The following is a 27,384-nucleotide window of genomic DNA, read 5'->3' on the forward strand; positions in this document are numbered from 1 at the left end:
GAGGAAAAATTCCACTGCCTGCAATAGCTGCTGCAGCAGCAGGAGCAAGGCACAAGTAAAGTATGTGACCCCGCAAGCCACCTGCCTGTGAATGCTCCCAATGACAGCAACCCCCTCCTTCCCGGTCAAAGGCCACAGCACAAGCCCTGCTGTTGCCACCAGAGCATTCTGATGGCAGTCTGAGGATCACTCTCCCCTGCCTACCACAGCCAGTACCTGTGGGTACCAGTGGGGAGCCTAAGGACAGACTCCTACAACCTGGCTCCATCCCCCTCAGTACCCAAGCATACAATCTGTGGGCCTGGGGATCACCTAGCCTAGATCACCACTGTTGGCACCTAAGCACTCCTCCCAGAGTCTGAGACTGAATCTATTCAACCTGCCTCTACCACCACAGCTGGCAACTAACCACAAGTGCCACCTGCAAGGCTGGGGGAATGGCCTGTCCAGTGCATCACAGCCACTGCCTACACCAGCACAGACAGCTTGGGTCCCTAAAGGTTATCTCACCATCGCTAATGCCATCATCCACACCCTGCCCACTACACAGAGGCTTAAAAACCTGTCAACCTGTCTGGCTCACCTGTGCCATTCCTGGTACCCAAGCAAGATACCTGGAGGCTCAAGAATTGGCTTACCTGAACCTGCTAACACTGGTGCCAGCATACACTGCCCTGAAGCCCAAGGACAGGCAATTTCAACCCACTGGTGCCACCATTGGGGTCTGACGGTTGGCCTACTTGGCAACCCAGAACTCAGTAAAACTTTATCACAGGCCAGGCATGGTGGCTCACACCTGTAATCCTAGCACTTTGGGAGGCTGAGATGTGAGGATCACTTGAGCTCAGGAGTTCAAGACCAGCCTGGGCAACAGAGTGAGACCTCTTTTATTGAAAGTTAAAATTTCTTTCATAAAAAAACTTTATCACAGCCTCCACTAACAACTACAATCTAAGCCACCTAAGAAATCACAGACACCACTGACATCATTCACAATGAAAGAAATCACACAGAGACTACACTATGACACAAACCTAGAATCAAAGCCAAAGTGCCATACTCAACCAACACCACAGATACATCTTCAGGAAAATGTCCTCCCCCTATGAAAGAAAATTCAAAAAACTAGAAGGAGCAATTGTCACATCAGAGGCACAGATACCAGTGTAAGGACACAGGAAACATGAAAAAGCAAGGAAATACGACCTCCAAAAGACCACAATAATTCACGGGCAATACATCCCAATCAAAAAAATCTGGCCCAGTGCGGTAGCTCAGACTTGTAATTCTAGCACTTTGAGAGATTGAGGCAGGCAGACTGCTTGAGCCTAGGGATTCAAGACCAGCCAGGGCAACATAGTGAGACCCCATCTCTCAAAAAATACAAAAATTAGCCAGGTGTGGTGGCATGAACCTAAAGTCTCAGCTACTCAGAGGCTGAGGTGGGGGGATTACCTGAGCCCAGGGAGGTCAAGGCTGCACTGAGCCATGATCACACCATTGCACTCCAGTCTGGGCAACAGAGTGAGACCCTGTCTCGGGGGGGGAAAAGAAATCTATGAAATCCCAGAAAAATAACTCAAAATACTGATTTTAAAGAAGTCCAGTAAGATACAAGAGAATTCTGAGGCCAGGCACTGTGGTCCTCATCTGTAATCCTAGCACTTTGGAAGGCTGAGGCAGGCAGATCACTTGAGGCCAGGAGTTCAAGACCAACTTAGCAGAACCCGATCTCTGTCTCAAAAAAAAAAAAAAAAAAAAAAAAGATACAAGAGAATTCTGAAAAACAATACAAAAACTTCGGAAAAACAATTCAGGATATGAGGGAGAAATTTACTAAAGAAACTAGATACCACAAAGGCAAACCAGGTTGGGCACAGTGGTTAACACCTGTAATCAATCCCAGCACTTAGGGAGACCAAGGCAGGCCAATCACTTGAGGTCAGGAGTTCAAGACAAGCCTGGCTAACATGGTGAAACCTTGTCTCTACAAAAAATACAAAAAAATTAGCCAGGTGTGGTGGCAGGCACCTGTAGTCCCAGCTACTCGGGAGGCTGAGGCAGAAGAATCACTTGAACCTGGGAGGTGAAGGCTGCAGTTAACTGAGATGGCGCCACAGCACTCTAGCCTGGGAAACAGAGCGAGACTCTATCTCAAAAGAAAAAAAAAAAGGAAAAACCAAACAGGAATTCTGGGACTGAAGATTTCACTGAATGAAATACAAAATGCATTCGAACGTGTCAACAACAGACTAGATTAAGCACACGAAAGATTCTCAGAACATTAACGAAGGCCCTTGGAAATAAGCCAGTGAGACAAAAAGTAATAATTTTTTTAAAAAAGAATGAGAAAAGCCTATGTGACATATGGAACACCATTAAGTAACCAAATATTCAAATTTTCAGTGTCTTAGGAGAATAGAAAACAAAAATGTTAGAAAACCTGTTTAATAAAATAATAGGTAAAAATTTTCCAAGTCTAGCAAGAGATTTACACATCAGATATACCAAGTTCAGGGATCTATAAGTAAATACAAATCAAAAAGGTCTTCTCCACAGCACATTATATTCAAACTGTCAAAAAATCAAATACATAGAATTCTAAAAATGGCAAGAAAAGCATCTAGTCGCTTATAAAGGAACACCCATCAAACTAACAGTAGAATTCTCAGCAGAAACCTTATAGGTCAGTAGAGAATGAAATGATATATTCAAAGTGATGAAAGAAGGCCAGGTACGGTGGCTCACGCCTGTAATCTCAGCACTTCGGGAGACTGAGGCAAGTGGATCATTTGAGGCCAGGAGTTCAAGACCAGCCTGGCCAACATGGTGAAACCCTATCTCTACTAAAAATACAAAAATTAGCTGGGCACGGTGATACATGCCTGTAATCCCAGCTATTCAGGAAGCCAAAGCAGGAGAATCACTTGAACCCTGGAGGCAGAGGCTGCAGTGAGCTGAGATTGCACCACTGCATTCCAGTCTAGGTGGCAGAGCAAGACTCCATCTAAAAAAATAAATAGTTTTTTTTAAAGTGCTGAATAAAAGAAACTGTCAGTCAAGGATACTATACCCAGCAAAGTTATCCTTCATAAATGAATAAGAAATAAAGTATTTCACAAACAAGCAAAAGCTGAGGGAATATATCACCACTAGACTGGCCCTAAAAGAAATGCTTAAGAAAATCCTACATCCAGAAGCAAAAGAACACTGTCTACCATAGTGAAAACACAAAAAAATATAAAAACCACTGATAGAGCAAACACAAGAATTGCTTGAAACCAGGAGGCAGAGGTTGCAGTGAGCTGAGATAGTGCCATTGCACTCCAGCCTGGGTGACTAAACAAAACTCTGTCTCAGGAAAAAAAAAAAAAAAGGAGTAAGAGGAACTTTGGAAACTATATAACACATAGAAGTTGAACAAAATGCTTCCGAATGACCACTAGGTCAAGGAAGAAATCAAAAAATTATTGAAACAAATGAAAATCTATGGCCGGGCGCAGTGGCTCACGCCTGTAATCCCAGCACTTTGGGAGGCTGAGGCAGGCGGATCACAAGGTCAGGAGATCGAGACCATCCTGGCTAACACGGTGAAACTCCATCTCTACTAAAAATACAAAAAAATTAGCCTGGCGCGGTGGCGGGCACCTGTGGTCCCAGCTACTCGGGACGCTGAGGCAGAATGGCGTGGGCACGGGAGGTGGAGCTTGCAGTGAGCCGAGATCGCGCCACTGCACTCCAGCCTGGGCGACAGAGCAAGACTCTGTCTCAAAAAAAAAAAAGAAAATCTAATACGACATACCAAAAATCTATGAGATACAGCAAAAACAGTGCTAAGAGGGAAATTTACAGCAACAAATGCCTACATCAAAAAAGCAGTAAGATTTTAAAGAAACAATGTAGCAATGCACCTTAAGGAACTAGAACAAACCAAACCCCAAATTAGTAGAAGGAAAGAAATAATAAAGATAAGAGCAGAACTAAACAAAACGACTTATTTAAAAAGCACAAAGGAGCAACAAAAAGCTGATTTTTTGAAAAGGTAAATCAATAAACCACTTGCTAGACTAACCAACATAAAAAGAGAGGACCCAAATAAAATCAGAAATGAAAACGGAGACATTACAACTGATTCCACAGAAATACTAAAGATCATTAAAAACTATTACAAACAATGATACACTAACATACTGGAAAACAGAGGAAATTGATACATTCCTAGACATAGACATATACAGTCTACCAAGATTGAATCAGGAAGAAATACAAAACCTGAACAGATCGATAATAAGTAAAGATATTTAATCAGTAATAAAAAGTCTCCCAACAAAGAGAAGTCTGGGACTGGATGGCTTCACTGCCAAATTCTACCAAACACTCATAGAAGAACTAACACCAATTCTCCCCAACTCATTCTACAAGGCCAACATTACCTTAACACCAAAACCAGACAAGGATGTAATAAAAAATATAAAATATAAAAAAAGAAATAAAGAAAACTACAGGTCAATATCCCTAATGAACACAGACATAAAAATTCTCAAAATATTGGCAAACTGAATCCAACAACATTAAAAAAAAAAAAAAAAAAAAAAAAATCACCACAATGAAGTGAGATTCATCCCAGAGAGGCAAGGATGGTTACACAAATCAACAAATATGATTCATAACATCAACAGAATACAGGACAAAACCATATGTTCAGCTCAACAGACACAGAAAAAGCACTTGATAAAATTCAGTGTGTCTTCATGATAAAAACTCTTAACAAACTAGGCATAAAAGAAACATACTTCAACATAACAGAGGTCATATATGACAAACCCACAGCTAACATCATACTGAATGGGGAAAAGTTGAAACCCTTTCCTCTTAAGAACTGGAACAAGACTTGGATGCCCACTTTAACCACTCCTATTCAACACAGTACTGCAAGTCCTAGCCAGACCAATCAGGCAAGAGATAAAAAAAGAAAAGGCATCCAAATTAGAAAAGAGGCAAACTGTCCCTCTTTGCTGCTGATATGATCTTGTATCTAGAAAAACCTAGACTCCACCAAAAAACTCTTAGTTCTGCTAAATAAATTCAGTAAAGTTGCAGGATACAAAATCAACACACATAAATCAATATGCATCCACCTGTGAAGTAGGGAATGTTAAAAAAAAAAAAAAAAAAACAACATACAAAACCTGTTTCTATCCACCAATAAACCAAACTAGCTGAGAAAGAAATCAAGAAGGCATTCCCTCTTTACAATAGCTATAAAAACTATAAAACGCTGGATAAAATAAAATAAAGAGGGCACAAATGGAAAGACATCCCATGCTAAAGGCTAAGAATTAACATCATTAAAATGACCGTACTGCCATAAGCAATCTACATTTTCAATGCAATCACTATCAAAATGCCAATGTCTTTTTTCACAGAAATAGAAAAAGCAATCTTAAAATTCATATGAAACCAAAAAGGAGCCCAAACAACCAAAACAATCTTGAGCGAAAAGAATAAAACTATCTGACTTCAAAATACATTACAAGGTTACAGTAACCAAAACAGCATGGTACTGGTATAAAACAGACATGCAGACTAATAGAATAAAACAGAAAATTCAGAAATAAATCCACATATTTAAAGTCAACTGATTATATTAAATAAACAAACAAAAAGCTTCTGCACAACAAAGGAAACAATCGAGAGTGAAGGGAGAGCACCAATGTCTGGTTTTGGGCGGGAACTGAAACAACCACTACAGCCAACAAGAACTTGGGAAGTATAAAAATCAAGCCTTGAAAGGGACCATGCTGCAGCCTGTGAGATGTAAGAAACCAATCAATTACTCACAGTTTGACGACTCTGACAGTGATGATTTTGTTTTTGCAACTGTACCTTTAAACAAGAAATCCAGAACAACATCAAAGGAGTTAAAACAAGATAAACCAAAACCTAATTTGAACAATCTCCAGAAAGAAGTCCCACTAGAAGAGAAAACCCCTAGCAAAAAGAATGGCTTTAGATGACAAGTTCTACCAGAGAGACTTAGAAGTTGCACTAGCTTTATCAGTAAAGGAACTTCCAACAGTCACCACTAATGTGCAGAAGTCTCAAGATAAAAGAGTTGAAAAACATGGCAATAGTAGAACAGAAACAGAGAATAAGTCTCCTCATATCTCTAATTGCAGTGTAGCCAGTGATTATTTAGATTTGGATAAGATTACCGAGAAAGACGATGGTGGTGTTCAAGGGAAAAGAAAAGCAGCATCTAAAGCTGCAGTACAACAGAGGAAAATTCTTCTGAAAGGGAGTGATGGCAATAGTGCTAATGACTCTGAACCAGACTTGGCAACTGGTGAAGATTCTGAGGATGATTCTGATTTTGGTGAGAGTGTGGATACTGATGCAGACTTCTCTATGAGAAAAAGTAAAGTTAAAGAAATTAACCAAAAAAAAAAAAGTAGTAGCAGTAGTAGTGAAGGTAAAATCCCCAGTAGAAAAGAAAGAGAAGAAATCTAAATCCAAATGTAATGCTTTAGTGACTTTGGTAGACTGCTCTGGCTGTCGTCAAATCAGAATCTCAGTCCTTGCCAAAAGAGATTTATCTTTCTTCAGATGCTACTAGGAAACCATTATAAATATGCAGTCCTTCATCTGAAAGCAAGAGACCTAAATGGTTCTACTAGCATCTGGAAGTAGCAGCAATAGCAGCAGCCCACTGGCAGGAGTGTCCATGAAGTCTCCAAATCAGTCTCTGCTGTGGCTTGTCCAGATCAGCACAAGTTAAACCTTTGCATCCAAATGCTACTAGACGCTGACTGTGGTACCTGCGAAATGTTTGGCTGAAAGCAGCACAGCTTCACAAGGGTGTTTGTATTTGATTTGTGTTTATATCTGAGGCAGGTATTGTAATATAAAGGATTCTATTACCATGTCCTATAAATGATCTCTAGCCATTTTATGATTATGTTCTCTGTAAAGCTCTTCAATATCTCAATGAGAGCTTTGTTTGTAAGAATTATCTTCTCATGCCTTTCCTTCTGGAGAGCATATTCTATTTTCCTGTCAGTTTGACATGGAGGAAGTCCACATCACATGCCGTTCTTTTCTGGTTACATGATGTGCCTTTCTAGCTTTGTCTAGTTTATAGCACCCTAACGTTAACTGTTCAGTTTTATCTCACACAGGGAAACACTCTCATTTCTTTCATAACACATTTCTGAAATCTCATAAGCTACTTAAGCTACATTATCAGTTTTACTGCAAAGATGCTTTGTATTTTAGCCAAATCTTTTTATAGTAAGAGTTCAGAAGTATTTTACATACTAAAATGGTTGGTGTATTATGGCATGTGTCTCCTATTTAGATGGTTATTCTATAGCAAATAGAATTTAAAGACATTTAATGACACCTTCATTGTCAAAACCTTTAATAAAAGTGGAAATGTTTTGAAATGCTTTTTCTTGATACCATTGCAGCCACCTTTTTTTTTTTTTTTTTTTTTTTTTTGAGGGGGAGTCTTGCTCTCTCACCCAGGCTGGCGCGATCTTGGCTCAATGGAACCTCTGCCTCCCACGTTCAAGTGATTCTCACACCTCAGTCTCCCGAATAGGTGGGATTACAGGCAACCACCACCACACTCAGCTAAGTTTTGTATTTTTAGTAGAGACAGGGTTTCACCATGTTGGCCAGGCTGGTCTTGAACTCCTGGCCTCAAGTGATCTGCCTGCCTTGGCCTCCCAAAGTGCTGGTATTACAGGCATGAGCCACTGCACCCTGCCAACATCCACCTGCTTCTGACTGTCCACACTATAAAATGAGAGCTCTGCCAAAATGTTAGCCTTTTTCTTATAAATATAAACAAGGGAAAAGCTGTTTCTTCAAATATTAACTTTTTGTTAAGCCAGTTCTTCAGAAAGTAGTTGTCAAGTATTTAGCCATCCCTATTATGATATTAGATAATACAGCTTCTTAGGAAGCTTAGATCTCAGTTTACTGTGAAAAACAATTGTAATCAATATTTTAGATTTACGGTGAGAATTTCAACTAGCTTCTGATCAATTTTTATAAAAAATGCTCAAATCATATTAACTATTTAAAAATGTATAATACTTAACTCAGTTCTTCTCAGTTTATGGGAACATCTGTGTTAATGTGAAAATAATTAATTTAGAATTGTGATTAAAGTGAGCATTTGTCTAAAAAAAGGGTGAAGAGATATCTGCTGAATGGGAGAAAATATGTGCAAACTATTCAACAAGTGACTAATACCTAGAATATACAAGGAACTCTAACAACAAAAACAAAATCCCCACCAGTAATCCCATTTAAAAGTAGGCTAAGGACATGAATAGATATTTTGCAAAAAATGGCATACAAATGGCAAACAAGTATATGAAAAAATGCTCAACATCACTAATCATTAGGGAAATGCAAATGAAAACTACATGAAATATCATTTCACCCAAGTTAAAGTGGCTATTATTTAAATAACAAAAAAGGCCAGGTGTGGTGGCTCACGTCTATAATCTCAGCACTCTGAGAGGCCGAGGCAGGCAGATCACTTGAGGTCAGCAGTTTGAGACCAGCCTGGCCAACACATGGCAAAATCCCATCTCTACTAAAAACACAAAAAATTAGCCAGGCATGGTGGCACGTACCGTAGTCCCAGCTACTTGGGAGGCTGAGACAGGAAAATCACTTGAACCTGGGAGGCAGAGGTTGCAGTGAGCTGAGATTGCACCACTGCACTCCAGCCTGGGCAACAGTGAGTGAGATTCCGTCTCAAAATAATAAATAAAAAGAAAACAAAAGACAAAACAGACAGTGGTAAGGATAGAAAAAAGGGAACTCTTACACAGTGTTAGTAACAATGTAAATTAGTACATACTTTCTGGAAAACAGTATGAAAATTTCTCAAAAAACTAAAAACAGAACTACTACATGATCCAGCAATCCCACTACTGGGTAGTTATCCAAAGGAAAAGAAATCAGTGTATTAAAGGGATACGTGCACTTGCATGTTTACTGTAGCACTATTCACACAATAGCAAATACATGTAATTAAGCTAAGTGTTCATCAACAGATACACAGGGCCAGGCACAGTGCTAGGTCTATAATCCTAGCACTCTGGGAGGCCAAGGCAGGAGGACTGCTTGAACCCAGGAATTTGAGACCAGTTTGGGCAACATAGTGAAACCCCCATTTCTACAAAAAAATGGTTTTTTTAATTAGCCAGGTGTGGTGGGGTATGCCTGTGGTCCCAGCTACCCACTGCAGTGAGCCATGATTGCACCACTGCACTCCAGCCTGGGCGACAGAGTGAGACCCTGTCTTTAAGAACAAACAAACAAACAAACAAAAAAACAGATTAATGGATATAGGCAGCATATATACACAATGGAATACTATTTGGTCATTAAAAAAGAATGAAATCATGTCATCTGCAGCAACATGGATGGACCGGGAGGTCATTATGTTAAGTGAAATAAGCCAGGACTAGAAAGACAATTATGTTCTCACTCATTCAGTGGGTTTAAAAGATTGATCTCATAGAGGTGGACAGTAGAATGACAGACACCAAAGTCTGAGAAGGGTGCATGGGTGGTAGGTAATGAAGACAGGCTGGTCAATGTACACAAACATATTGTTAAAGCATAAAAATTCTAATATTCTATAGCAGAGTAGGGTGACTACAGTTAGCAAAACTGTGTATTTCAAAGTAGATAGAAGAGAGAAATTTAAATGTTCCTAAAACATAGACATTATAAATACTCAAGGTGACAGATATCCCAAATACCCTGACTTGATCACTACACATCCTATGTAACAAAATGTCACATGTGCCTCATAAATATGTAAAATATTTGTATCAATAAAAAACAAAAAAACAGGAAAGGAGAAGAGAAGCAAAGAAAAAGGATGGCAAACAAAGCAAGATGACAAAAATCTAGATATATCATAATCAAAATAGATGTGAATGAATTTAACTCATTTGTAACAGAAAACAACAAAAATAACATACAGGCTGGGCACGGTGGCTCATGCCTGTAGTCCCGGCACTTTGGGAGGCCAAGGTGGGAGGATCACCTGAGGTCAGGAATTAAGAGACCAAACTGGTCAACATGGCAAAACCCCGTCTCTACCAAAAATGCAAAAATTAACGGGGTGTGGGAGTGTGCGCCTGTAATCCCAGCTACTCGGGAGGCTGCGGCACAAGAATCACCTGAACCCAGGAGGCAGAGGTTGCAGTGAGTCGAGATTGCGCCACTGTACTCCAGCCTGGGCAACAGAGCGGGACTCGGTTTCAAAAAATAAAATAAAATAAAGTAATAGAAAATAAAATAAAACAACATACAAATTCAACTAAAGCTGTTTATAAAAGTGAACTAAAACATTAACAAAGAAAAGACGAAAAAAACTAAATTCTGGCAAACTTTTTTTTTAAAAAAGTGGTATGGCCATTTTTTAAAAAAGGTGTTATAGCAATTTTAACATCAGACAAAACAATTTTATTGCAACATTAGAAGGTATGGAGACATTATATATATATATATATATATAATAAAATAAACTAAAAACATACCAAAGCCTTATACACAGCTATCAAAATAAGGCAAAAAGAAAGTTCCAAGAAAAAAATTAATCTTCAATCACTGCATGAGCCTCTAATTTACTTACATTAGAAACAGATAGATCAGAATATCTGAACACCAGTAAGTAGATATAATATTTGATCTACAAAGTTAGTAAATTTGATCTAAGTTATATAAAGAACCCTCCACCAAACAAAAAAATTAAAATGTAATTATTTTCAAGTACATGTGAAACATTTTCAAAATAAAGTAACAATGAAAAACAAAAAAATGTTCAAGGAACTTTTATGTAAGACCACCTTTAACCACGATATAATGTTGAAATCAACATTTTCAAATATTTATGAACTTAGAAATGAACTTCTAAATTTAAAATGATAAACTATAAAAATCAGAACTGAATGACAATAAATGTACCATGCCATCAAAATGTGCAGCTCAGCTAAAATTAGTCTTAATGCTCTTGAAACAAAACAATAAGACTGAATATGCTTAACTAATATACTCAATCAAGAAACTAGGAGGAAAAAAAAAAAGAGTAAACCTAAAGAAAACATAAGTATGTTAATCTTCTTAAATTTTCTCTGTATTTTATGATGTTTTGACATCTTGGGTCCTACAAACCCAGGAGCGACTGTACCTCCCAGGGTTAATTCCTAGAGATAGCAAGCAACTTGCCTCTGAACACACCTTTGATATGCAACCAAGCAATCTAGAGTCTATACCACAATCATCTTCTTTGAATAACTCTCACACACCAGGCCAGTATTCCTTCTGCCCTAACATACCCCAGGGCCAGGTACCAGCCAACCAGGGACCATACCTATAACCCAGAACCCACCAAAATTATGCAAATTATCCAAATTTACTCAAATTTGCCTACCCTGTCTTGTCCATTTTTTTTTTTTTTTTTTTTTTGAGACGGAGTCTCGCTCTGTCGCCAGGCTGGAGGGCAATGGAACAATCCCTGCTCACTGCAACCTCCACTTCTCCCGGGTTCAAGCGATTCTCCTGCCTCAGCCTCCCCAGTAGCTGGAACTACAGGCACACTCCACCACACCCAGTTAATTTTTGTATTTTCAGTAGAGATGGGGTTTCACTATGTTGGCCAGGATGGTCTTGATATCTAGCCCTTGTGATCCACCCACCTCAGCCTCCCAAAGTGCTGGGATTACAGGCATGAGCCACCACACCCAGTCGCCTATTCTTTTCCACAGAAATCACAATACAAGCTCTGGCCTATGTTTTTCTACTCCTTCTGCTTCTTGACCAACCTTGGTGCTTTCCCATGGGGCCTTCGATGACATGCCTGTCTCGTGTTTCTAGGTAACAGTGAGTACAAAACTCTTCTTCCATGACAGTCTTTTTGGTCTCTGTATGTCTTACCATATCTTATTTTGAGACAAGAAGGGAAATAAATAGCAGTAATTAATGAATTGGAAAATAGGAAAAAAAAAAAAACCCAAAGTAGAGAAGTTTCTCAAACTTAAGAATCAAAAAGCATAAACCACAAAGGAAAAGATATTATGGAAAAGGATAAGTACATTAATTTCCTCTTATTTCTTCAAAATCAGCTTTGAGATATAATTCACCTACAAAACTAATTTTAAGTGTACAGTTTAATGAGTTATGACAAATGTATACAGTCGTGTAACCCACACCACAATCAAGATCTAAAACACTTGTATCACCCAAAACAGTTATATTATGCCCCTTTACAGTCATTTCTCTCCAGACTGGCAAGCACTGATAGGCTGTCATCAGTTTGCCTTTTCTTGAATTCCATACAAATGGAATCATATAGTTGACTATGTTAAAGTGAAAACTGTTCAGCACATCTCCATTATCAAAAAAATCAGCTTGCCGGGCGCAGCAGCTCATGCCTATAATCCTAGCACTTTGGGAGGCCGAGGCAGGCAGATCACCTGAGGTCAGTAGTTCAAGACCAGCCTGACCAAGATGGAGAAACTCCGTCTCTACTAAAAATACAAAATTAGCTGGGCGTGGTGGCATATGCCTGTAACCTCAGCTACTTGGGAGGCTGAGGCAGGAGAATTGCCTGAACCCGGGAGGTGGAGGCTGTGGTGAGCCGAGATAGTAGCGCCACTGCACTCCAGCCTGAGCAACAAGAGTAAAACTCCATCTCAAAAAAACAAAACAAAAACATCAGCTTACTTCTGAAAAATATAATTAAAAGTACTAATAAGAGAAGAAAATCTAGCAAAATTAGGAACACAGCAAAATGTAGGAAACAACTTACCAGAACAGAACTGAGAAGGTGGCAGGATGGAACTGGAACCTTTGCATTCCAGGGGAAGTAGGATATACACTTACTGTAGAAATGAGTTTCCCTTTCCAGCCCTGAGTGTCTCTGGACATTTACAGTACCTCAGTGGCTTCAAAATGTTTGCTTTGCCAATCTGGGATTCACTTTAACATCACCTCAAACCAAAGAACTCGTTTAATGGGGAAGAAGATACAACATTAAGCACATGACCATGGCATCCACTGGTCCTACACCACATACCACATCACCTAGAAACTGTGAGGCTAACAAAATCATAAAGTAGTACATTAAATTAAAAGCTCGATTAAGAAGTCTTTCTGCTGGTCATTTGAGATGCAGCATATGCACTGAACCAATGGCTAGGCTATTATATCCCTACTACCTAAGATGCACGGGCTTAAAACCAAGGTGTAGAGAAGTTAGATTGACTCTTCACCATCACTCCCAGTAACGTACTGACAGCATGTGGATTTCCTATCCCCACAATTTAAAATCTCTGCTGTATTAGAGATCCTGAGGGTAATGCTTCCACAGTAGGGGTTCACAGAGCCTAAAGCCACAACCACCACTTGGTCACTATGGGCTTCTCATACTGATGAACACGCAGGCAAAGAAAGGAATAAATACACTAGCAGTGATAAGAGACCCTGATTATTAGGACCTGTTGTAAACAACGGGATTAGGGAGCAATCTGTCTGGAATGCAGGGTATTTCCATGCTTGGTAATAGGGTAAACAGGAAATTACAGCAACCATAGCTCAAAACAGGCAAGGCAACTAAAGGCTCAAGTCCCACAAGCATGGAAGCCTAAAGGACACAAGCAACTTAAACCAGCTTAAATGCTGGCCCAGCATAAAGGAAATCTAGAATAGGTAGTAAAAGAAGGTAATGATGAATAGAAATTCCTGCCTCAATACCAGTAGAAGCAACAGGTACCACTGGCTTGTATCACTAACCCTTCTCAAATTTCCATGGAAGATATCAAGACTTGGTGATGGATTAGAATCTATGTAGGGTTTAAGCCAATCTGAGCAAAGCAAGATGTAGATTCTATTAAAAGTCTCATGCCTTGGCCGGGCGCGGTGGCTCAAGCCTGTAATCCCAGCACTTTGGGAGGCCGAGACGGGCGGATCACGAGGTCAGGAGATCGAGACCATCCTGGCTAACACGGTGAAACCCCGTCTCTACTAAAAAAAATACAAAAAACTGGCCGGGCGAGGTGGCGGGCACCTGTAGTCCCAGCTACTCGGGAGGCTGAGGCAGGAGAATGGCGTAAACCCGGGAGGCGGAGCTTGCAGTGACCTGAGATCCGGCCACTGCACTCCAGCCTGGGCGACAGAGCGAGACTCCGTCTCAAAAAAAAAGAAAAAAAAAAGTCTCATGCCTCAAAAACAAAGATAAAGAGATGGGACTTAATTAAAATAAAAAGCTTCTGCGCAGCAAAAGACACAATCAGCAGAGTAAACAGCCCACAGAGTGGGATAAAATCTTCACCATCTATACATCCGACAAAGGACTAACATCCAGAATCTGCAAGGAATTCAAATCCGCAAAAAAAGAACAATCCCATCAAAAAACAGACTCAGGACATGAATAGACAGTTCTCAAACGAAGATACACAAATGGCCAACAAACATATGAAAAAATGTTCAACATCACTAATTATCAGGGATGTGCAAATCAAAACCACAATGCAGTACTACCTTACTCCTGCAAGAATGGCCACAATCAAAAAAATCAAAAAATAGATGTTGGCGTGGATGTGGTGAAAAGGGAACACTTTTACAATGTTTGTGGGAATGTAAACTTGTATGGAGATTCCTTAAAGAACTGAAAGTAGATCCAGCAATCTCACTCCTGTGTATCTATCCAGAGGAAAAGAAGTCATTATACGAAAAAGATACTTGCACATGCATGTTTACAGCAGCACAATTCACAACTGCAAAAATATGGAACCAGCCCAAATGTCCATCAATTAACAAGTGGGTAAAGAAAATATGGTGTGTATATATACCATGGACTATTACTCAACCATAAAAAGAAATAAAATAATGGCAATTGCAGCAACCTGGATGGAACTGGAGACCATTATTCTAACTGAAGTAACTCAGGAATGGAAAACCAAACGTCGTATAGTCTCCATTCATTAAGTGGGAGCTAAGCTATGAGGACGCAAAAGCATATGAATAAGGGCGGTAGTGTGAGGGATAAAAGACCACACATTGGGTACAGTGTACATTGCTGTTGGGTGATAGTTGTACCCATCTCAGAAATCACCACTAAAGAACTTACTCAGTTCTAGAGGTCATTACAGTTCTACAGGTCATTAAGTCTAAAACAGGTCTTACAGGCATGTTTGGCATTTGTAGCAGCCTGGATGGAGTAGATTACAAAGCTACAATCAAAGCCTGCATTCCTTCAGGAGGCTCTAGAGAAGAATTTGTTCTTTGTCTATTCCAGCTCCTAGAAGCTGCTTACATTCCTTTGCTCTTGGTCGCATTATCAAGATTTCTGCTTTCATCATCACATCCCTTTCTTGGACTAACTGATTCCCTCTGATAAGGACTCATGTGATTACCAGGGCCCACTCAGATAATCCAGGACATCAGTAGCACAAGTGACTGAAAAGAGTGAAACTGGACTTCATCAAAATTAAGATCTTTTAACATACTTTGTATATGAAAGGACACTAAATTAATACAGTGAAAAGGCAACCTACAGAAAGGAATATTTGGAATCAAATCTGACAGGACACTGAAATTCAGAATATATAAAGAACTCTTACAAGTCAACAACAACAAACAATCCAGCTGGGTGTGGTGACTCACACCTATAATCCCAGCACTTTGGGAGGCTGAGACAGGAGGATCCCTTGAGGCTAAAAAGTTCAAGACCTGCCTGGGCAACATAGTGAGACCCCCATCTCTACAAAAAATAAATAAATGTGCCAGGCAGTGGCATACACCTATAGTCCTAGCTACTCAGAAGGCTGAGACAGGAGGATCATTTGAGCCCAGAAGGATGAGATTGCAATGAGCCATGATTATGTCACTGCATTCCAGCCTGAGTGATACAGTAAGACTTTGTCTCTAAAAAAAATAAAATAAAAGTCGAACACAAAAATGGGGAAGGAACTGAATAGACAGTTCTCCAAAGAAGATATGCAAACAGTGAATAAGCACATGAAAAGATGATCGTATCACTAGCCATTAGAAAAATCCAAATCAAAACCACAATGAGATAATACCACCTCACAACCATCACCATGGCTATTTAAAAAAAAGATGACGATGACAGAAAATAACAATTGTTGGTAAAGATGTAGAAAATTAGAACCCTTGTGCATTGCTGGTGGGAAGATAAGATGGTACAGCCACTGTGGAAACCCATATGGCAGTTCTTCAAAAAATAAGAAACAGAATTACCATATGATCCACGCAATTTCACTTCTGGATATAAACCCAAAAAAGTAAAAGTGAGAACTCAAATAGATACTTGTACACCCATGTCTGTAACAGCATTATTCACAATAGCCAAAAAGTGGAAGCAACCAAAGTGTCCATCATCAGGCCAGGCATGATGGCTCATGCCTGTAATCTCAGCACTTTGGAAGGCTGAGGCGGCTGGATCACCTGAGGTCAAGAGTTCAAGACCAGCCTGACCAACATGGCAAAACCCCCATCTCTATTAAAAATACAAAATTAACCAGGCGTGGTGGCCCATGCCTGTAATCCCAGATACTTGGGAGGCTGAGGCAGGAGAATTACTTGAACCCAGGAGGCGCAGGTTGCAAATGAGCAGAGATCGTGCCACTGCACTCCAGCCTGGGCAACAAGAGCAAAACTCCACCTCAGTGTCCATCATCAGTTGAATGAGTAAACAACATGTGGTAAATATAGATTCAATGGAACAGTACCAGCCTTTGGTGGAAGAGGAACTTTGACACATGCTACAATGTGAATAAACCTTGAAGACACTGTACTCGGTGAAATAAGCCAGTCATAAAGGACAAATATTGTATGATTTATTTCACTTATACACGGTTCCAAGACTTGTCAAATTCATAGAGACAGAAAGTAGAATGGTGGTTGCCAGAGGGTGGGGGGATGGCAGACTTGGGAGGAGTTGTTTAACAGGTACAGAGTTTCAGGTGGCCAAAATGAAAAAGTTATGCAAACAGGTGGTGGTGATGGTTGCGTAACAATGTGAATATACTTAATACTGTACACTTAAAAATGGTTAAAATGGTAAATTTTATGTTACACATATCTTACCACAATAACTTTTTAAAAACATGTACACGAATGCCAGTAGCCATATTATTTGTAATAGCCATAAGGGAGAAAAAACTCAAATGCCTGTAAACTGATGAATGGATAAAATGTGGTATTAACTGTAAAATTACGTATTATTCAGCAATAAAAAGGAATGAAGTAACAGTATGTGCTATAACATGGATGAACCCTAAAAACATCAAGTTGCTGGGTGCAGTGGCTCATGCCTATAATCCTAGCTGTTTGGGAGGCAGAGGTGAGAGGATCACTTGAGCCCAGGAGTTCAAGACCAGCCTGAGCAACATAGTGAGACTATCTCTACAAAAAAAAAAAAAAATTAGCCTGGCATGGTGGCACATGCCTGCAGTCCCAGCTACTCAGGAGACTGTGGCAGGAGGATCACTTGTGCCTAGATGGCAGAGGTTGCAGTGAACCGTGATCAAGCACTGCACTACAGTCTGAGCGACAGAGCAAGACCTTGCCTCAAAAAAGAAAAAAAACAAAACAAACAAACAAAAAAAAACCATTGAGCTAAGTGAAAGAAAGCAGTCACAAAGGACCATATATTATAGGATACCACTTATATGTAAGGTTCAGAATGAGCAAATGTATAGAGACAGAAGGCAGATTAATGGTTTCCTAGGACACAGAGAGGGAAGGTTAGGGGTGACAACTAATGAGTATGGCATTGTTTTGGGAGGTGATTAAAATGTTCTAATAAGGCCGGGTGCGGTGGTTCACAAGGTCAAGTGATCGACACCATCCTGGCCAACATGGTAAAACCCCGTCCCTACTAAAAATACAAAAAATTAGCCGGGCATGGTGGCAGGCGTCTGGAGTTCCGGTTACTCAGGAGGCTGAGGCAGGAGAATCACTTGAACCCAGGAGGCAGAGATTGCAGTGAGCCAAGATTTCACCCCTGCACTCCAGGCTGGTGACACAGCGAGACGCCGTCTCAAAAAAAAAAAAAAAGTTCTAATATTGTGGTGATGGTTGCACAACTCTGAATATACTAAAAGCTGAATTGCATACTTTTAATAAGTGAACTGTATAGTATGTGAATCATATCTCAATAAAACTTTTTTAAAAAACCAACAAAACTAGTAACTGAACGGAATCATAAAATAAAGCAAGGGGGGTCAGGCGCGGTGGCTCACGCCTGTAATTTCAGCACTTTGGGAGGCCGAGGCAGGCAGATCACGAGGTCAGGAGTTCGTGACCAGCCTGGCCAACATGGCAAAACCCCGTCTCTACTAAAAATACAAAAATTAGCTGGGAGTGGTGGCAGGTGCCTGTAATTCCAGCAACCTGGGAGGCTCAGGCAGGAGAATAGCTTGAACCTAGGAAGAGGAGGTTGCAGTGAGCAGAGATTATGCCATTGCACTGCAGCCTGGACGACAAGAGCAAGACTCCATCGGAGCAAGAGTGGGAGGAGGAGGGGGAGGAGTGGGAGGAGGAGAAGGGGGGAGGAAGGGGGAGGGAGGACAAGGAAGGAGAAGGAGAAGAAGAAGGAGAAGAAGGAGGAGAAGGAGGAGGAGGAGAAGGAGAAGGAGGAGAAGGAGAAGGAGGAGGAGGAGGAGAAGGAGGAGGAGGAGGAGAAAGAGGAGGAGGAGAAAGAGGAGAAGGAGGAGGAGGAAGAGGAGAAGAAAGAGAAGAAGTAGTAGAAAAGGAAAGAATAACAAAGGCAATGAATAAAAGATAACGAGAACAGAAACATTACTGTTTGAATTCTTGCTCTGTCATTTATTATCTGTGTAACACTGATGAAGTTATCAAACCTCTGTGCCTCAGTAACACCTACCTACAGGATTGCTGCGAGGACTTAACAAAATAGGTAAAACAGTACAGTGTCTGAGACATAGCTGTCTTTCCCTGTCCTATTCTCCTGCCTAATGCTAAAAATCCCACTACCAATTTTATGGAAACATAAATTCAATGACAGTTGTTATCTGAGTTTTATGTTAAAGAAGTTATGTCTGTTCCAGGTGGCAAATAACTTAAAAGTCACCTATTATATGTAACTGGCAAAGCAATTTTCAACTAATTCACTGCAAGTTGATATTAAGGCACAGGAAAATAAACACTTTATCTCTCAACTTCTTTTTCTCCTTCTTACCTTCATTTTTAAACAATTCTTTCCTCACCTTCCTGCCTTTTTAACTTATCCTTTATTCCAAACTACCAGTCTTACTTAGGCTGCTATTTATCAGAAAAAAAGGCAACAGTAACTTTTTTCCATTTTATGTTAAGATAGAAAAAAAATGCTGAGCATGGCGGTGCACTCCTGTAGTCCCAGCTACTCAAGAGGATAAGGTGGGAAGATCACTTGAGGCCAAGAGTAGGAGGCCGCAGTGCACTATGATGGTGCCTGTGAATAGCCACTGCACTCCAGTCCGGAAAACACAGTGAAACCTTATTTCTATAGAAATAAAATACAATATAAAAGATAGCGGCTGGGCACAGCGGCTCATGCTTGTAATCTCAGCACTTTGGGAGGCCGAGGCAGGTGGATCACCTGAGGTCAGGAGTTCGAGACCAGCCTGGCCAACATAGTAAAACCCCATCTCTACTAATAACACAAAAATAGCCGGGTGTGGTGGCACACGCCTGTAGTCCCAGCTACTTGGGAGGCTGAGGAACAAGAATCGCTTGAACCCAGGAGGTGGAGGTTGCAGTGAGCTGAGATTGTGTCTTTGCATTCCAGCCTGGGTAATAAGAGCAAAACTCCATGTCAGAAAAAAATAAAAAGAAAGATAGGGGAAAAAATGACTGATCATGTAGCTACAGGACAGTTCCAAACTCTGCTTAAGTAACTCATTAAAGTTCCCTAAACAAAAAATGAACAAACTTTAAAAACATGAGAATGAAAAGGCATACAGGAAAGTTTCTTTTGTGTTCACAGGTCTCTTATTTATCTGGAGACAAAATTGTATGACATCTACAGACTCTGACAGCAATTTCTTAGTACAGCTGGCTCTCTGTATCCATGGGTTCCACATCCACGAATTCAATCAGCTGTGGATTTAAAACATTCAGGGGGAGAAAAGGACCTGTACTAAACATATACAGGCTTGTTTTCCTTGTCATTATTCCCTAAACAATACAGTATTAACTACCTAAATACCACTTATAATGTATTAGGTAATCTAAAGATGAGTTCCAAGTATACAGGAGAATGTGCATAGGTTATATGTAAACACTACCCCATTTTACACAAGACACTCAAGCATCCTCAAATTTTGGTCTCTGCAAGGAGTCTTGGAACCAATACCTCATGGATACCAAAGGACAAGTATAGTCTATCCATAACCAAGTTTTACCACAAAAGAAAAAAAAAAGGATAACTATATACTACCTATAGCCAAGTTACTACCAAAAAACATATACTTTAAGTCAGGTGCTCTAAGTTAGTGTTAATACAATTTTATTAACCCATGCTTCCATTTTAAGTATTCCCTCATTTGATTTTAATGTTAATTGAAAATTTACCTTCAAACTACTTTAAAGGACAATGTCTTTCAAAGGGACACCTGCCTTATAAATGCTTCCGGAATAAGATTCAGTAAAAGGATGTGGTTTAGAACAGATGAAATACCACTGTACTGCTGCTTTTATACATGTTCAGATCAGAAAACTCCTACTAAAAACATGCCAAAATAAATAAATGTCTATGGAAGCTTTTAAGTTAGTCATTCCAACTTTACAGCATTCTAAAAAGAACGTTATCTCTTAAGAAAGGTTGCTATAAAGAGCGCAGAACCTTTTCTCCTGTTACAAACCCCTTAACCTTGATGCCTAACTGTATTATCTCACTGTATTTCACTTCAGAAATATTTACTGGACAATGAGTGCACCAAGTAAGCATGCTAAGTGGTTTTAATACATTGTCATTAATCACCACAGCAAACTGATAAAATCAGTATTAATATCACCATTTTTAACTGAAGAAACTAAGGCCTCAAAGGTTTAACTACGCTGGGCGCAGTGGCTCACACTTGTAATCCCAACACTTTCGGAGGTCGAAGCAGGCGAAATCACTTGAGCCCAGGAGTTCGAGGCCAGCCTGAGCAACATGACAAAATCCCGTCTCTACAAAAAACTCAAAAATTAACCAGTCATGGTGGGACGCACCTGTAGTCCCAGCTACTTAAGGAGCTGAAGAGTATGGAGCCACTGCACTCCAGCCTAGGTGACAGAGCAAGACCCTGTCTCAAAAAAGTTTAAGTAATGTGCCCAAGGTTATAGCTGGAAAAGACAATTCCTTCCTTTCATAATTTCTATTATGCAAAATTTCAAACACAGATTAAAGAAGAGAACAAACCCCCCCTTAAACCCACCATGTAGCTAAAATCACCAACTCATGGTCACTTGTCCACGGCCTCAATATCCATATTTTCACCCACTCCTGTTTCCTTGCTGAAGTATTTTGAAGCAAAAAACTTTTTTCTGTAAACATTTCAGTGTATAACTCTAAAAATTTGTCTGTAAATATTTCAGTGTATATCTCTAAAAAATAAACATTTGCATCCATAAATATTTAAGTAAATATCTCTAAAACATAAAAACTTCGGCAGGTGCAGTGGCTCATACCTATAATCTCAACACTTTGGGAGGCCGAGGTGGGCAGATCACTTGAGGTCAGGAGTTCGAGATCATCCTGGCCAACATGGTGAAAACCTGTCTCTACTAAAAATACTAAAATTAGCCAGGCATTGTGGCAGGTGCCTGTAATCCCAGCTACTTGGGAGGCTGAGGCAAGAGAATCCCTTGAACCCAGGAGGCGGAGGTTGCGGTGAGCCGAGATCTAGCCACTGCACTCCAACCTGGGCAATAGAGTGAGACTCCCTCTCAAAAAAAAGAAAAAAAAAAAAAAAAAAAACCAAAGGTCAGGAGTGGTGGCTCAAGCCTGTGATCCCAGTACTTTGGGAGGCCGAGGCAGAAGGATCACCTGAGGTCAGGAGTTCAAGACCAGCCTGGCCAACATGATGAAACTCCATCTCTGCTAAAAATACAGAAATTAGCCAGGCATAGTGCCACACGCCTGTAATCCCAGCTACTTTGGAGGCTGAGGCACAAGAATCACTTGAACCAGGGAGATGGAGGTTGCAGTGAGCGAGGCTGTGCCACTGCACTCCAGCTTGGGCCACAGAGCAAGGACCCTGTTTCAAAAAAGACAAGACAATAACTCAAAGCTGTACTCTATCATTCTCGTTAAGCTATACTTTCTTACAGAATAAATAAAACCCATGGTACCCTCTGATCTCAAACTACTTAATAAAAGGTAACATTTCAGAACTTTCAAATGCATATGACAAGGAATAGCTATAATGGAGGCAGCCAACCTAATCATCCCTCTCTCTTGAAACTGCTGGTTTCCTTACCCCTATATTAAATTGATTTCCCTCCCTCCACACCACCTGCTTCTGGTTTCCATTTCTGGCTCCTCATTTTCCTTCCACTGAGCCATCTGCTCTTCTCACATATACCCTCTCTCTAGATAGCTTGTTCATTTTTATGACAACTTCATCGTATCACCTCCGGCCTAGGCTCTGTAATTTCAATTGTGTTCTCTAATCCAAGATACTGTTCCTCAACATTTCTACTTAAATATCTTGCCATCACCTCAAATTGAATATGCATCATCTCCAAAAATCCAGCTCTTCTATCCTCTTTACCAATCTGTTAATTATAAATTATTATCTTCCAATTCACCCAGGCTCCCCTTAAGTCACACATCAATTTGTGTTGGTTTTTCTCTTGAAATGTCTCTCATCCATCCTTTTCTGTTCCATTTACACTGACACCACTAAAACTCAAGCCTTCAGCAACTCAACTAAATTATCATAAGAGCCCTTGGTTAAAATTCAACTATCTCCATTTCAGTCTGTTCTATATAACAGATTCCCTTCAACAACATATCTACTGAATGACTAATGTATCCTAAGCATTGGCCAGTTAATGCAGGGATACAAAGGTGAGCAAGACAGACACCTCCTTCTAGCAGAGGAAATATTTTCAAATAAAATAATTATAGGTTGCAAAAAATGCTATGACAAAGATTAACGCAGTGCTATCATAAAGGACAGAGAATATGAGTGCTACTTTCATTAGAGCTTTTAGTTAGAGATAAAAAATTTAAGTGGAAATTTTAAGGATGACAAGGCAGTCATGTAAATATTTAAAGTAGAGTGCTCCAAGCGAAAGAAACTGCGAAGCACATAGGTTCCAGGAGGGGGAAAAAAAACCTCACATTATAGAAAATGACTGAGTCTAACGTGGCTAGAGAACAAGGGCAAAAGTGGTACAATGTGACGTTGGGAGAGAGCCAATTTTATTCTACATGTAATAAGAAGTAATAAGAAGTAGGCCGGGCATGGGGGCTCATGCCTGTAATCCCAGCGCTTTGGGAGGCCAAAGTGGACAGATCACCTGACGCCAGAAGTACGAGACCAGCCTTGGCCAACACGGTAAACCCTGTATCTACTGAAAAACACAAAAAATTAGTTGGGCTCGGTGACGCATGCCTGTAATCCCAGCTACTTGGGAGGCTGAGGCACAAGAATTGCTTGAACCCGGGAGACAGAGGTTGCAGTGAGCTGAGATCCCACCACTGCACTCCAGCCTGGGCAACAGAATGAGACTCTGTCTTTAAAAAAGTCATGTAATAAGAAGGGTTTTAAGCAAGGAAATTATAATCCAATATACGCTGTGACAGAGACTGCTAGTATTCACTAATGACTGTGTTCTCGTCATTAGAACACTGCTATACTACATTTCCCAGCCAACCCTGCAATTAGGTAAAATCACATGACTCAGTTCTGACCAATGGAACTGAGTGGGTAAAAGTGATATAAGCCACTTGTAGTCTCAACCCTAAAATCTTTCTCCACACACACTACCCCTTCCAAAACAATCTGAGAAGCCAAAGCTGATTATAGTGGCAACATAAGATACAGGTACCTGTGCTCCAAGTGACTGCATGAAGCAAAAGTGCCCCTCAACACACACACACACACACACTGTGATATGAGAAAGCAATGTAAACTTTCATTGTATTATGCTGCCAAGTAAGATTTACTGTTATATCGTTAATGCAGAAATCTTAAAAACATTTCTCTGTTGTGTGCTGCTATGTGAAGAACGAGTTAAATGGACAGACAAAAGTAAAAATAAAAAGACCAGTTCAGACTCAACAAAAACATAATCCAAATGAAAAATGAGCAAACGAACTAAATAGACATTTCTCAAAATATATGCAAATACCCAACAAGCATATGAAAAGATGCTCATCATCACTAGCCATGATGGAAACGCAAATGAAAACCACAGAGATACCGCCATTAAGGTAGCTACTATTTAAAAAAAAAACACAGAAAACAAGTGTTAGTGAAAATGTGATGATATTAGAACTCTTGTGCACTGTTGGTGGTAATGTAAAATGGTGCAGCTGCAATGGAAAACGGTATGGTGATTCCTCAAAAAATAAAAAATAGTTTACCACATAATCCAGCAATTCAACTTCTGGGTGTATATCGAAAAACTGAAAGCAGGAACCTGAACAGGTATTTCTACACCCATGTTCATAGCAACATTATTCTTAGCAGCTAAAATGTGGAAGCAACCCAAGCTGCTCAATCAATAAATGAATGGATAAACAACATGCGGTATATATAAGCAATGGAATATTATTCACCTTTAACAAGGAAGAAAATTTTTGACATGTGCTACAAAATGGATGAACCTTCAGGACATTAAGTGAAATAAGCCAGTCATGAAAAGACAATATACGATTGCATTTATATGAGGTACCTAGAGCAAACAAATTTATACAAACATAAAGGAGAAACATAAAGAATAGTGGTTACCAGGGGCTAGGAGGAGGGGAGACTTGGGGAGTTGTTAGTATGCATACAGTTTCAGTTTTACAAATGAAAAAATTCTGGGGACTGGTTGTATAACAATGTGATTATACCTAACAATACTGAATTGTTTACTGAAAATGGTTAAGAAGTTCCACTTTACGCTTACACAGTTTACCACAATAAAAAATAGAAGCTGGGCATGGTGACTCATGCCTGTAATCCCAGCACTTTGGGAGGCCAAGGCGGGCAGATCATGAGGTCAGGAGTTCAAGACCAGCCTGCCAATATGGTGAAATCCCATCTCTACTAAAAATACAAAAATCAGCAGGGCATAGTGGTGAGCACCTGTAGTCCCAGCTACTCAGGAGGCTGAGGCAGAAGAACTGCTTGAACCCAGGAGGCAGAGGTTGCAGTGAGCCAAGATTGCACCACTGTACTCCAGCCTGGGTGACAGAGTGAGATTCTGTCTCAAAAAATAAAATAAAATAAAATAAGAGGCCAACAGTGTAAGTGAAGAGATGATGGTTCCTTGAGTGGTGTGGTGATGCAGATAGAGAACAGAAGAATTCAAGATGTATTTGCAGGTAGAAAAGACAGGATTTGCTGATGGACTGGAAGTATGTGAGAGTTAGAATGAGGAAGAGAAAAGTATCAAGTATGACACCTGGCTTCTAGCTACTGAGTGGATGCCAATACCATTTAATGAAATGAGAAAGACAGGAATGAACAAATGTAGGGTGGAGGGCAGAAAGCAGACCTGGAGTGCAGTTTAAGAATGAAGGGATCGGCCGGGCGCAGTGGCTCACGCCTGTAATCCCAGCACTTTGGGAGGCTGAGGCGGGTGGATCACAAGGTCAGGAGATCGAGACCATCCTGGCTAACATAGTGAAACCCCGTCTCTACTAAAAATATAAAAAATTAGCCAGGTGTGGTGGCGGGCACCTGTAGTCCCAGCTACTCAGGAGGCTGAGGCAAGAGAATGGCATGAAACTGGGAGGCAGAACTTGCAGTGAGCCGAGACTGCCACTGCACTCCAGCCAGGGCGATAGAGCAAGACTCCGTCTCAAAAAAAAAAAAAAAAAAAAAAAAAAAAAAAAAAAAAAGAATGAAGGGATCAACAGTCTGTTGGCTGGGTGTGGTAGCCTAACACCCGTAATCCCCACACTTTGGGAGGCTGGGGTGGAAAGACTGCTTGAGCCCAGGAGTTCAAGACCAGCTAGGGCAAAGAAGTAAGATCCCCATCTCCACAAAGGGTCAAAAAATTAGCTAGTATGGTGGCACACACACCTAGGTGGTCCTGGCTACATGGGAAGCTGAAACATGAAGATCCCTTGAACTTAGGAGGTTGAGGCTGCACTGAGCCATGTTTGTACCACTGCATTCTAGCATAGGTCACAGAGCAAGACGCTACCTCAAAAAAAAAAAAAAAAAAAAAAGTTTGTTGATTGTCTTAAGTTCAAGATATCCATGAGATATCAAGTGGCAGCATCAAGGAAAACACATTCTCACTGTTCTGGAGGCCAGAAGTTTGAAATCAAGGTATTTCAGGCAGGAACATGTTCTTTCTGAAGATGCTAGGAAGAATCTGCTCTAGGCTCCCTTCTGGTTGGCTTGTAGATAGTCACCTTCTCCCTAGTGTTCTGTCTCTGTGTCAAAATCTCTCCCTTTTGTAAAAGGCCTGAAGACGTGCTGGATTAGGGTCCACCCTAATAACCTCTTGTTTACCTCTGTAAAGATCCCATTTTGAAATAAGGTGTTTGTTTTTGTTTTGGTTTTTTTTTGAGACGGAGTCTCACTCTGTTGCCCAGGCTGGAGTGTAGTGAAGCGATCTCAGCTCACTGCAAGCTCCGCCTCCTGGGTTCACACCATTCTCCTGCCTCAGCCTGCCGAGTAGCCGGGACCACAGGCGCCCACCACGACGCTCGGCTAATTTTTTTATATTTTTAGTAGAGACAGGGTTTCACCATGTTAGCAAGGATGGTCTCGATCTTCTGACCTCGTGATCTGCCTGCCTCGGCCTCCTAAAGTGCTGGGATTACAGGTGTAAGTCACCGCGCCTGGCCATATATATATATCTATATATACACACACACACATATACACACCACACATATACATAGATATACACATAAATAATACACACACACATATATATATAAGTTCTGGCTGGGCGCGGTGGCTCAAGCCTGTAATCCCAGCACTTTGGGAGGCCGAGACGGGCGGATCACGAGGTCAGGAGATCGAGACATCCTGGCTAACACAGTGAAACCCCGTCTCTACTAAATAATACAAAAATCTAGCCGGCGAGGTGGCGGGCGCCTGTAGTCCCAGCTACTCGGGAGGCTGAGGCAGGAGAATGGCGTAAACCCGGGAG

The 27,384-nt window shown here is 40.6% G+C and overlaps 1 protein-coding gene and 1 pseudogene across 3 annotated transcripts in view; one reads left to right on the plus strand and one right to left on the minus strand.

The window, feature by feature from the left end:
- The window catches only part of NCK1 (NCK adaptor protein 1), a 105,140-nt gene that overhangs the window by 51,155 nt on the left and 26,601 nt on the right, over window positions 1–27,384 (minus strand). The window lies entirely within an intron of this gene.
- Window positions 5,799–6,809, plus strand: LOC117078766 (annotated as a pseudogene).

The sequence above is a fragment of the Trachypithecus francoisi genome, unplaced genomic scaffold (assembly GCF_009764315.1).
Source record: "Trachypithecus francoisi isolate TF-2019V2 unplaced genomic scaffold, Tfra_2.0 Lachesis_group0, whole genome shotgun sequence".
Classification (NCBI taxonomy): domain Eukaryota; kingdom Metazoa; phylum Chordata; class Mammalia; order Primates; family Cercopithecidae; genus Trachypithecus; species Trachypithecus francoisi.